General features: G+C 45.0%; 1 long non-coding RNA gene across 3 annotated transcripts in view; it reads left to right on the top strand.

The window, feature by feature from the left end:
* Window positions 1-868: 868 nt before the first annotated feature.
* The window catches only part of LOC309373287, a 41,437-nt gene continuing 29,429 nt past the window's right edge, over window positions 869-12,876 (top strand). The window contains exons 1-2 of one of the 3 annotated variants that reach the window (XR_014169944.1): window positions 869-979; window positions 6,565-6,728. This is a non-coding gene — a long non-coding RNA (uncharacterized lncRNA). Of the gene's footprint in view, window positions 980-6,216; window positions 6,370-6,564; window positions 6,729-12,876 lie in introns of those variants that run through there. The other 2 variants (XR_014169943.1, XR_014169945.1) reach the window with 2 other exon arrangements.

The raw sequence follows: 12,876 nt of genomic DNA, 5'->3' as shown, positions 1-12,876 counted from the left end.
GAAAGGAGCAAACCAGGGATATTTTAGGGAGCAGGCTAGCAGGCGGGGCCCATTATTTACATCATAGGAGCCTACACAACACAAAACACTGTTGCTGTATGTAGGCTTTATTTTATTTCTTTTTTATGTTATATTTTGGAAATGTACATCCAGTTTTTTCTCCTTTTTTGGGGGGGGGGCAAGAGAGTGGGGCCCTAAGCTACAGCTTGTTTAACTTACCGTATATGTTAATCTGGCATTGCATGCATCCGGGGGGTGATGCATTACTAGGAGGCTAGATCTGCTGCCCCTGTGGATCCGGCCACCTTGCCTCATGGGTGGGCCAGCCTTGCAAGGGGATCTTTACACCCCTCAGGTAACCAGCAACAGGTCAGTCCTTGTTCAATTTGTTCTGCACAGTGAAGCTGAAAACACAATCCATGTCAGGGGAAGCAATCAGAAGACAACCCTGCGTGTTCATTTGTATACGGAACGAGATCTGCTCTTTCAGCTCCATCCTTGGGATCTGTGCCTAATTGGCAGGCTTCTCTGATAGCTCTGGACTCTGTTTATCAGAAGGGCTGGCAGGCTATCAGAAAGTTAGTCTTCTCTGACTACAAGTCATTCTCCATCAAGCACCTGAATCGCAGGTGTGAAGTGGAGATAAATTGGATCTTCGCTTTCTCTCCCTCTCTTGTCTGTTCTGTTTTGTGCCCCAACAACAAAAAAAGTCTTACATGAATTGTGCTGATAAAGCTACAACAGTGCAATAAACACCAGCATAGATTTGGGACGATGCTTAATAAGTCCAGAGGACATTACAAAGGAGCAGCAGGCTTGGTTATTGATAGCTCTTCTGTGATCTTTTTCGTTGATTATGCAGCACTGAAGAACATGCAAATGGCAATGCGGCAGTCAGCCAATGGTCCATCTCCTTCAGCATTCTGTCTACTGCAATGGACCAATCAGATGCCCTGAGAAACTTCACCAACAAGGCAAGGTAGGAAATGCCTCTGAACAAATTGCCTGTCTGGCTCTAATTGCTAATAATGTAGGAAAATAGGAGGAAGCTGCTACATGCGGACTATTGGTCCATTGAGCTTAGTATTGTCTATGCCAGAGATAACCAATATGGCACCTCCAGATACTCTTGGACTCTAGCTCCCATCATTCCCAACCAGCATGGTCAATGGTCAGGGATGATAAGAGTTGTAGTCCAGGAACAGATGGAGGGCACTATGTTTCCTATTGACAGCGGTTCTTAAGGTTTTCAAACTGGCTGCATCCCCAGTCCAACCTAGATAACCCTAGGCATAGTTACTCGGCAATATCTTCTGCTGCTTTCAGCAGAAAACATTTCCAAGTAAATGTGCTTAGGGTTGCAGCATCTTATCCTCCCAGTTCTGTTCTCTCCTTCTTGTGCAAACCAGCATGAAGTTAACCTTGAGTGTAGCTTCTGAGAAGGAACAGCAGACTGCCTGAGCTCAGATGGCTGAGGTCGAGACCAGACAGTGTCTGATGAGCAGTGATGGCTGGTTCCAGTGGGGCTCCTTGTCTTCAGTACGAAGTTAGCTTCAAGATAGATAGATTCTCTCTCTCTCTCTCTCTCTCTGTGTGTGTGTATGTGTGTGTGTGTTTTGAAGCAAAGATTCTTCAACATCAACTTTGTTGGACTGGTCATGTTGTGCGGATGCCTGATGATCGTCTTCCAAAGCAACTACTCTATTCTGAACTTAAAAATGGAAAGAGTAATTCTGGTGGTCAACAAAAGAAGTTTAAAGACTGTCTCAAGGCAAATCTAAAAAAAAGTAGTATAAACACTGACAACTGGGAAACACTTGCCTGCGAGTGCTCCAGTTGGAGGACAGCCTTTACCAAAGGTGTCGTGGGCTTTGAAGACACTCGAACTCAGGACTCAAGGGAGAAACGTGCTAAGAAGAAGGCATGCTTGGCAAATCCAAACTGTGATCTACTCCCACCTGGAAACCAATGTCCCCACTGTGGAAGGACGTGTGGATCCAGAATTGGCCTTCATAGTCACTTATGGACTCATTGTTAAAACTGTGTTTATGGAAGACAATATTACTCAGCTACGAGTGATCACCAAAGAAGAGAAGAAAAGAAGAAGTGTGTATACGCACATAAGAGAAGAGAAAAAGGATGACTTTTTGCTACTGAATGTGCCTGCTTCCTGTTGGGACCAAGTCTGGCAACAGAGAGGATAAATAAACCCAATCCAGGATGGGAAAGATTTGTGATCATTGGCAGAGATGTCGCCGAGCTTCATAATTCCTTGGCTGGGAACAAGAACTTGGGCAATTTGTCAAATGCGGGGTGAGCGTTACAGCCCTTGAGTCCTATTCTGGCTCAAATCAACAACTACAGCTACAGCAGTAACTGCGACATAGGTCAGAACAACCCAAGAACAGGAAGCTCAGAACGGTTTCTATCACCATCTTTAGCATCAGATGTAGCCGTCACAAATCCAAGGCACAGGTTGTCTCGCCCTGCTCAGTTCTGGTTAAAGGTAAAGGTACCCCTGACCCTTAGGTCCTATTGTGGACGACTCTGGGGTTGCGTGCTCATCTCGCTCTATAGGCCGAGGGAGCCAGTGTTTGTCCGCAGACAGGTTCCAGGTCATGTGGCCAGCATGACTAAGCTGCTTCTGGCGAACCAGAGCAGCGCACAGAAACGCCTTTTACCTTCCCGCTGGAGTGGTACCTATTTATCTACTTGCACTTTGATGTGCTTCCGAACTGCTAGGTGGGCAGGAGCAGGGACCAAGCAATGGGAGCTCACCCCATCGTGGGGATTCGAACCGCCGACCTTCTGATCGGCAAGTCCTAGGCTCTGTGGTTTAGACCACAGCACCCCCCCAAAGGCATGCTGTATGTAAGTAAGTAAGCAAGCACGCACATGTTGCTCAGTTATCAGCCCTGATTGTAGAAGGATGTTGAGACTGGTAGTCTCTCCTTTCTTTAGCCTCTTAGCAGAGGTAATAAAACGCAGAAGCTCCAGCCTTTTCTCCTTGCACTCTGCTCTCTGTCTGCTGCCTATAACTCAAGCCCACTGACCTTCAAGAGGAGAATTACAAGTCATACGGCATAATAAAGGAAGATGGGGGCTGCTGAAGAAGCGTTTTTATTGCGAGTGATTTATGGGCAGCTGGGGAACAATTGGTCGGGGGGAGGATTAGTGTTATCAAGTTATTTAGTAATATTACAAAGCTGCTGTTTCTCCTCTGATTTATTGCATTTCGGAGATCTGGAGGCCCCCAGGAGGCCTTTGGGGAAGACTCTTCTTCTTCCATAAATCTAAACAAAACAAAATGATGTGCACTAAGTTGAGAGCTGGCCGAGGAGCCATTCGTCCATCTGAAGCGAAAAAGAAGGCCAAGTTATTACATCTGCCCCACAGGTGCCACCGCCTTAAATGGATCACTGACAATGCAGGAGGTTAGGATCTGTCTATACGCCTGATGATTTCACACACACAAGAGCATGCAAAAAATCAATAGGTAACTGGTGTGCACTTTGCACCATATTTCAGGTGGAGCACCTAGTTAGGTGTACCGGTCAGGGAGTAGGTGAGGAAGGTTGGCCTGACCTCCTGACAGCAGAACTGCTGCTTTAACTGGGAAGAGGGAAGCAGCTGGGAGGTTGGCCCTGCACAGTGCATAGATGGAACCCATCCAGTGTGGGATGTAATCCATTGGTGCAGTCAAATGCAACATTCCTTATTTCCCTAGAGTGGGCACAGGCAGGAGGACATCCAGTCAGCATAACTTCCTGTTCCACTGGTCTGGAGCATCCTCCCTCTGCTTGTGACCTGGGAGATGGGCGTGGCCCTCGCTGACTCCACAAAAGGCCCTCGCTGACTCACGCAGCCATTTGGTCAATTTTTCTATTGTCTTGTTGCTCACTTGCTTGCTGATCTTTTGCTGCCATGCTGCTCTGCTGCAGCCATTTTGTTGTCTCAGTGTAATTTTGCTGTCTGCTGGCTCTCAGCCAGCAGCGCATGACCTCAGTCTCCATATGAGATGAACTCACAATTTCTTTGTGTAACTACCAAGTAAAGCCTGCCTTTCAGGAATGATATTGTGAACTGAAATGTGAATAAACTTTTTCTTACTTTGAAAGACTCTTGTGTCTTTATTCTTTTAAGAGGGATGAAAAGGGGACACCAGGAAATAAATTTAACTAAGAGATTCAAGAAGCTACCAGCATGAGTTTGACCAAACTGCGGGAGGCAGTGGAAGACAGGAGTGCCTGGCGTGCTCTGGTCCAGGGGGTCACAAAGAGTCGGACACGACTAAACAACAACAAGAGATTCAAACAAATCTGCAAACTAGCTTCCAGCTATATTGAGGGGAATTTGCTCTGCTACATCACTTACTAGCATGAGTGAAGGAAGGATAATATTTATACAAAAATGTCAGAATCTGCGCTTAGCCAAGCTAATAAAGCTCATTTTCCTCTGGCCAAGCCTCTGGAATCACCTCCGACGATAATTAACGACCTGAGCCTTTGATGCCTCAGGCACATTCCCGTTCAGCAGAGTTTCCAGCACAGGGAAGTGATGAGATTTATGGCTACATTGCTATGCTTTATTTCTTACTACGCAGACAGCAAAGAAATTTACATCCTCTCTCTATGAAAGCAGAGAGCAACTGGAACAAACGAACAAAGGAACAGGAAACCAGTAACGTCACATCCGTCTCCTCTCCCATGAGACTTCCAACAGCCTGGACTGTCTCTGGAATGTGTGGAATGTAAACAGAGTTTTGTGACTCCAAAGCACTGCTCAGTGGCAAGCAGAAACTAACAAATATAGCCTTTCCTACAATCCTTAACATTCTCACATGCAGTGCTCCTGTGGATGCACAAGACTGACCTCCTGGCTGCCTCGCCCCTCAACCTCTTGGCAAGCAGCAGTGATTCTGATGTTGGGAGGCCAGGTGAGTGTCACCAGCCCCTATTCACTGTCCACTCCTGACTAGAACTTCACTTATGCCACCTGCTAGGTCTGGGTGATGTATCGATACATCGCTCAAAATCGGTTCAAAGTCCACATCGCGGTAATGGTTTTATAATATTTGGCATGGCGATATATCACAAATAACAATGTGTGTGCGTGCTACGTAAAAAAATTGTGATATGGGGGGAAATGTGAAGCCGGTAACCTCTTCTCTCATGATTCCTGACACTCTTGTTGCTCCGTACTATAAAATAACAGTTGTAACAATATGTTAAAGGTAGGTCAAAATGTATCCGTTTTAGACCCCTAAGTAGTAACAGTTGCCAGGTGCTAGTGCGCGAGTGGGGACAGGGTGTGGAAGGTGCTCTGTGCCCATCCAGCAGCAGCAGCAGTGACAAGGGGTTAGCATGCTCTGTCCCCACTGGCTCAATACAGCATCATGTTTCCAGCACAAACAACTTCTCTATGTGAAACAGGAAGTGGCCTCTTCAGACAAAGGAACGACTCTTCTTTTTGATCTCTGTGGCTGCGATCTCCTGTGTGACATGTACGCCATTAGGCAGTGGAAGGCGCATGCGTACTCTATTTCCCTCCCTCCCAACCTAGAGTTACCAGATGTCCCCAGTTCCCAGTGGACAATCCCCGGATTTGCAAATCTGTCCCCGGACAAATTCTGTCCCCGGAATGACCCCAGATTTCCAATTCTGTCCCCAGGAAACGTGGCAGCGGCAGCCTCAGCAGCCCAGAGCCAGCCTATTAGTGCAGTTGGCTCTGGCTGGCTTCAGGAGCTGCTCGCTGCCATGGCGCAGGAAAAATGGTGGGCGCCATGGCAGCAAGCAGTGAGCAGCTCCTGAAGCCAGCCAGAGCCAACTGCATCACCAGGCTGGCCCCTCCTGGGCAATGACCCCCTGCCCATGACTCCCGAGCCTCCCCTGATCTGTCAAAACAAAGGGGGAAGGAGGTTGGGGAAGGCTTGGGAGTCACAGGCGCGCGGTGCGCAGTTGTGCATTTATGTTTCACAGGGTGCAAAAGAAGGGATTTATACCTTTATACAATATGCATGTGTGCTTGGGCCCAGGGTCTTTTGCCTCACCATCCCCACTACTGACTCCCTGCTGCTACCCAGCTTCAAAAAAAGAAAAAAGTGTCCCTGGACTCACTGAAAAAAATCTGGTAACCATATCCCAACACCCCTCCACAGGACCCTGGCCACTGGCAACCCACGCTACACCACTGGGCCCATTCTCCTCTCCTGCAGTTTCCAACAACTGGTTCATATTTTAATTACCTGCAGACCTCCCCAAACAGCTGTCTTGGGCATACTGAAAACATTCTTAAAGTTGGTCAAATTCGAGCTGCGTTTGAGTCCTGAAGGTCGTGGAGTCCACCTTCAGGGCATCGGATGATGACAAGGTACGAGTTCCCCTCTGTTCCTCATTTAAAATCCCTTACTTTTTACCTCCTGCTGCTGTATCAACTGAAAAAATATCTGCCTGGAAACGGGGTGGGGAGGGTGTAATTCTTCTCAAGGTCAATCAGGAAAATGGTTTCTGACAGTCTGTTTAGAATGGCAGCTTTTTCCTCGTTGTCTTTCTGTTTAATCAACAGCAACTCGCTGTGGGGTGTGCAGATGATTCTATCCCACCAATCGATGCCATTGGGAGCTGGTGTTTCACATTCCTGAGAGAATTCAGGTACCAAGGACTTCTTCCCCACTCGTCTATTAGTGCTGAGTTAAATATATCCTCTATAAAGAGTGCCAAAGCTTTTAAGTAAGTTTCTCCTGTGTGGGTGGGAGGGGAGAGGGAGAGAAAAATAGTGACTGTGTATGAATCATACACTTTTGTACAAAATACATATATTTTTCTTATTACATATTTCCCCCCCCCCTCCTTCCGCTTTAAAATTGCCCTGGGAATTCTTCCGAAATGTTTTCAGCTAAGATGCACTCAGCTTTCAGTCTACAAAGCAATAGGATGGTCTCTTTTGTAATAGATAATTAAATTAGCTTACGGATCTCCAGCATTTTACAAATCTGTTTCTTCACCCCAGCTTGTATATCACAAGTTCAAATATTTACAGTGTGTTCCCTTGACCACTTGGGTGTTTGGTGTGTCCTCTTACAAGCCAGCTCATTTTAGAGCTGTGTCAAATGTTTTTCCAGGCCAAAACTGGTGATTTCATTGAGATGGGGGTTTCTCCTGAAAAAAATAAAATACTTTAGACTCTCAGAATATCAGTGATTTTGATTCGGTTTGGCACAATTGCTTTTATTCTGACTGTTTTTCCTTTGTGTCTTTCGCCCCTATTTGCTGCTGCTGCTTTTCCATTCCTAGATTGGTCAAATGTGTGCTGCCACCCAATCAGAGGCAGGATGATGTCACAGCATAGCATAAGCAATCTCTAAGTGATGACATCAATGAAGACCAGTCCGGCCAATGTAAAGGAACAAGCGGGCATTTTAACAGAGAATGAAGAAAACTACTGAAAAGAAGATGTGGTTTTCCATTGATGCTATACAGTGGTACCTCGGGTTAAAAATTTAATTCGTTCTGGAGGTCTTTTCTTAACCTGAAACTGTTCTTAACCTGAGGTTCCACGTTAGCTAATGGGGTCTCCTGCTGTTGCCACACCGCCAGAGCACGATTTCTGTTCTCATCCTGAAGCAAAGTTCTTAACCTGAAGCACTATTTCTGGGTTAGCAGAGTATGTAACCTGAAGCGTATGTAACCTGAGGTACCACTGTAATTGATTGGAAAAATAGCTAACACTATTTGACACAGAGGATGCCACAGGAGACTATGGGAGAAAAATACAAATAATAGTTTCTGGAACTACCACTGCCGCCGCGCTATTTCTGTTCTCATCCTGAAGCAAAGTTCTTAACCCGGTGTACTATTTCTGGGTTAGTGGAGTCTGTAACCTGAAACGTCTGCAACCTGAGGTACCACTGTATTTGTTTTGAAGGAACTTGTTATCACCCGTGATCTGGCTCCGGTTTTTTGCTAATGGTGGTCAAACTCCCCTTAATTTGATTTGGAACTGGCTTTTGCAAGCTTTCTCAGGAACTTCTCATAGAAATCTTTTGGCTTTTTTATTATATAATATTATTATTATTATATCAACCAAGATGATGATATTAACAATACCCCGTCCATCTGGCTGGATTTCCCTAGCCACTCTGGGCAGCTTGCAGAATGTACAGAATCAACTGTTTGATTGGCAGATCTGGTTCAGTAGGTGGCAGCAATCAATTTGTTTCATTGGTCTCCAAATGACCTTATTGAGCGTTCCTCCTCATATGCTTGCTGCTTCTGGTATGCAATTTGGGCTAATATACATCTTTTTGCAAAGCTTACTTTCCCCAGTATTTATATTTGTATGCTTTTAAAAAAAAATTAAAGGTGTTTTTATTTAAGGGTTCTTATTTTATTAACATGCCAAATAAAACAACGGCAACAACTTCAAAACATTGGTGTTGCAGATAGGTATTGTATCGGGCAAACAAACACTTATACAGGCATTAGAAAATTACAATATCCGATCTCCTTTTGTGACGCAGACAGAGAATCTTGTTTACCTGAGTTAGAAACATGAGATATGAAGTCCCACCATGTGGCATAAAAGTGTTCTGGGGTTTCCTTGGCTCTGGAAACGCAAAGTTTATGTGCTATCATTTCTACTGTTGCTAATGACTACATAATTTTATATCATTTTTATACCAACACTGCAGAGAGCTGAAGGTTCTGCACTGCCTTCCCTTGTTAGGCTACACTCGAGTAGGACCCTGGTAGAGACACATGTCCAACTGGCATGTTCTCTCCCTCCTGGTCAATCGTTCGGGGAGCTTCAAAAGCTTTCTTCACCCCAAACATCACAGCGACCGATGCCAACAGACATCAGCACACTTAGGGATCCGCAGAGTCTTTGCAACTTGGGTGACAGACCTCAGCAACTCAGCATTTTGGCTAATCTACTTTATTTACATATAAACACACATGGAGCACTGCAACATGGCTCCCTCTCTCTCTAGCATCAGACAGCAAAGAAGGACAATAGTCCCACTTCACAAAATACGGTAACATAAACATCCTGTCTCCGTCACTTCCCACTCTGTGGAGTCAAACATATACCGTCATGTGATAGACAACAATCCTATGACTGCAATCATGGAGCAGGAATTTTAACAAGTAATTCATAAAATCAGAGAGTTAGAAGGGACCCAAGAATCATCTAGACCAACGCCCTGCAATGCAGGAATCTCAGCTAAAGCATCCACGACTGATGCCCATCCAACCTCTGCTTAAAAACCTCCAAGGAAGAAGAACCCGCAACCTTCCAAGGGAGATGGTTCCACTGCCAAACACCTCTGACTGTCAGAAAGATTTTCTGAATGTTTAGTCAGAATCTCCTTTCTTGCAACTTGAAGCCACTGGTTCGAGTCCTACCCTCCAGAGATGAGGGAAAAAAACCAAGCATGCTTCCTCTACCATGCAGCAGCTCTTAAGATATTTGAAGATGGCTATCATTATCTCCTCTCTGTCTCCTCTTTTGTTGTTGTTGTTTAGTCATGTCCAACTCTTTGTGACCCCATGGACCAGAGCACACCAGGCACTCCTGTCTTCCACTGCCTCCCACAGTTTGGTCAGACTCATGTTTGTAGCTTCGAAGACACTATCCAACTATCTCATCCTCTGTCGTACCCAGCATGGAATAGATTCATGCTGTCATCCCATATAATATACGCATTTCTTTTTTCTTTTTCTTCTTCTTCTTATAATTTTTATTGCATTTTCAATTTTATCATAATCACAGTTTCCATACATAGTTCAATAAACCCAAACATTGTTCTAACAGAGCATCAACCTCCTCCCGCCCCTCTTTCTGACTTCCATACATAGTTACATTATTCTTAACATTTCTATAACCACTTTTTTTTACCTTCTCTCTTATTTTTGTATTTCCCCTCATTAAATGTAAATCAGTTCCTTATATTCTCATTACAAAACATTTCAGCTCAAACCTACAAACGTTTTCAGATGTTTACAATGTTCTTTCATATATAATATAAATTTGTTTAAGTATGCCACAACGGCTGCAAGGATACTTTTGGCTCAGAATGGCAGAGCAAGATGGTGGAATACATAGAGCTAGCAAAGCTGACGGGGAAGATCTGGAATCAGTGCAACGAACTGTTTCTAATATATGCATTTCTATGCACTCTTTATGGGACGCAGGTGGGGCTGTGGGTTAAACCACTGAGCCTAGGGCTTGCCGATCAGAAGGTCGGCGGTTCGAGTCCCCGTGACGGGGTGAGCTCCCGTTGCTCGGTCCCTGCTCCTGCCAACCTAGCAGTTCGAAAGCACGTCAAAGTGCAAGTAGATAAATAGGTAGGGGGGAAGGTAAACGGCGTTTCCGTGCGCTGCTCTGGTTCGCCAGACGTGGCTTAGTCATGCTGGCCACATGACCCGGAAGCTGTATGCCAGCTCCCTTGGCCAATAAAGCGAGATGAGCGCCGCAACCCCAGAGTCGGCCACGACTGGACCTAATGGTCAGGGGTCCCTTTACCATTACCTTTATGCACTCTTTACCTTAGTACATTATTCTGCAACATTACTCAGACGGTGAACCGCACTGCGAAATTTGGGGAGGATGGCTGTGCTTCGCTTTGCATATTGTTTCAAAAAGGGCATATCATGAACTGAATGAAATTTCTTCCCCATCCATAATTAAGATGCACAGCAGCAATGGAGAGGTACCCAGGACCAGAGAAGAGTCTTCCTTCTTCTTCTCCCCACCCCCTGCCCCAACCCCATTTTTTAAAAATAGTGGAAAGAAATAGAAATTTCTCCTCCAGAGGAGCCGTCCGTCCTAAAACGATTGATCTGGAGCAAAGCATCCTGATACAACGAACAGTTTCCTGACGGGGATTTCCATTTCAGTCACTTTCCCGCGTCATTTGAGATGTGTTTTTAAAAACCTTCTCCTTTGCTGATTTGTTTCACTCAGAGCTATTGCTACAGGAGCTGCCGCCTCCGTGGAATACTAATGAGGCTGGTGCCTTTTCATCTAGGTAGCTGGAGAGATTCCTTCTCTTGCCCCTGCGCTCTTCTGCACCTTTAAGGCTGTCATGTTGTGCTTGGCTCATCGCTTCCGTAGCTGCTCAGTCACAGCCTGGTCTTCTCAGCTAAGGATTCCCTGTAGACTGGACTTTGCATGGCCATGCTAGCTGGGACCGATCAGAGTTGCAGTCCAAAATGTCTGGGGGTGGGAATAGAGCTGGCAAAGGATGCTGCTGCTGCAGACTTTTGCATGAAGCATCCATACTGAAAGGGGAAATGCAACCCTTCATAGACTCATAAAACTGGACAGCTGGAAGGGAACCCCAAGAGCCACCTAGTCCAACCCTCTGAAATCCAGGTATTGTGGCTAGAGAATCCCTGAAAGACGTCCATCTAAACACTGTTTAAAAAACCTTCTGAGGAAGGAGAGGCCATCTGGCAAAGTGGTCGGTTCTACTGTCAAACATCTTTTGCCATCATGATGTGTGTGTGTGTGTGTGTGTGTGTGTGTGTCTCAGTAAGACAAATGGGAGGGGTTATTGGGTTGTTCTTGTTTTTATTTTTATTTTGATTATGCATTTTGTGTTTTTATAGCATGATTTTATCCTGTGAACCGCCCTGAGACTTGCGGGTATAGGGCAGTATACAAATTTTTAATATAGTGGTACCTCAGGTTAAGAACTTAATTAGTTCTGGAGGTCCGTTCTTAACCTGAAACTGTTCTTAACCTGAGATACCACTTTAGCTAATGAGCCCCCCCCCCCGCTGCCGCACCACCACCACCAGGCAATTTCTGTTCTCATCCTGAAGCAAAGTTCTTAACCCGAGGTACTATTTCTGGGTTAGCGGAGTCTGTAACCTGAAGTGTCTGTAACCTGAAGCGTGAGGTACCACTGTACAGTGGTACCTCGGTTTACAAACTTAATCCATTCCAGAAGTCCGTTCTTAAACCAAAACCATTCTTAAACCGAGGTGCGCTTTCCCTAATGAGGCCTCCCGCTGCCAGCGCCCTGCCACAATTTGGATTCTCTTCTTAGACTGAGGTAAAGTCTGCACACCAGGACACTATTTCCAGTTTTGCGGAGTTTGTAAACCAAATCATTCTTAAACCGGACTGTTCTTCAATGGAGGTACCACTGTAATAATAATGATAATAATCAGTTATATGATAGGAGTAAGCATACTGTTTACAAATGAGGAGATTCATTGTAGCTTGTTTTGACATTTACTGCTCTGACGCAAGGTATTATATATGCAATCCGCTTTTCAGCTAGTCTGCCCAAGTCAATGTTTCCATTTGCTGTCCTGCAATGCATTCATTTAGTAAAATATGCTTCAGTCGAGACTCATTTATTCCAATCTATGAAAGGTGTTGATCTCCCTGATTACCAATGAGAAGCAATGCATATTTTTCTCATTATCAGCGAGCAAGTTACTCAACAGTATTCTTGAAATATTCCCTATTTTGTCATCGTATGGAACATAATAACCCACCATCTAACTTTATCATGTTCATTAATTTCAGTGGGTCTCTACTGAGTAAAACTTAGCTGAATGCCATCCTCAGTTTCCACAAAACCTCACTAAATATACATGTCCAGAACATGTGACAAAGATTGGCAGCTGGCAAATGACATCCCAAATAACTGTCATCAGCTGCAGAAGGTTGTATGCAAGCATTTTAATCTCAGGCGAGTCAAGTATCAACGAAAGCTGTTTAAAAGCTGTTATTTAGAGAGCCCTTTATTTCCTGGTATGGCTCCTGCGTTTTCAACAGCTCTGTGACTGGCAGATGTTCAACAGGGAAAGCTCATTTTGGCACGGAGATGCTGTGATGGTGGAAAGGTTCGGTTTTTGA

Source organism: Podarcis melisellensis, assembly GCF_964234715.1.
Source record: "Podarcis melisellensis genome assembly, chromosome: 6".
In the NCBI taxonomy this organism is placed as follows: domain Eukaryota; kingdom Metazoa; phylum Chordata; class Lepidosauria; order Squamata; family Lacertidae; genus Podarcis; species Podarcis melisellensis.
This window is presented reverse-complemented; position numbering and strand designations above follow the sequence as displayed.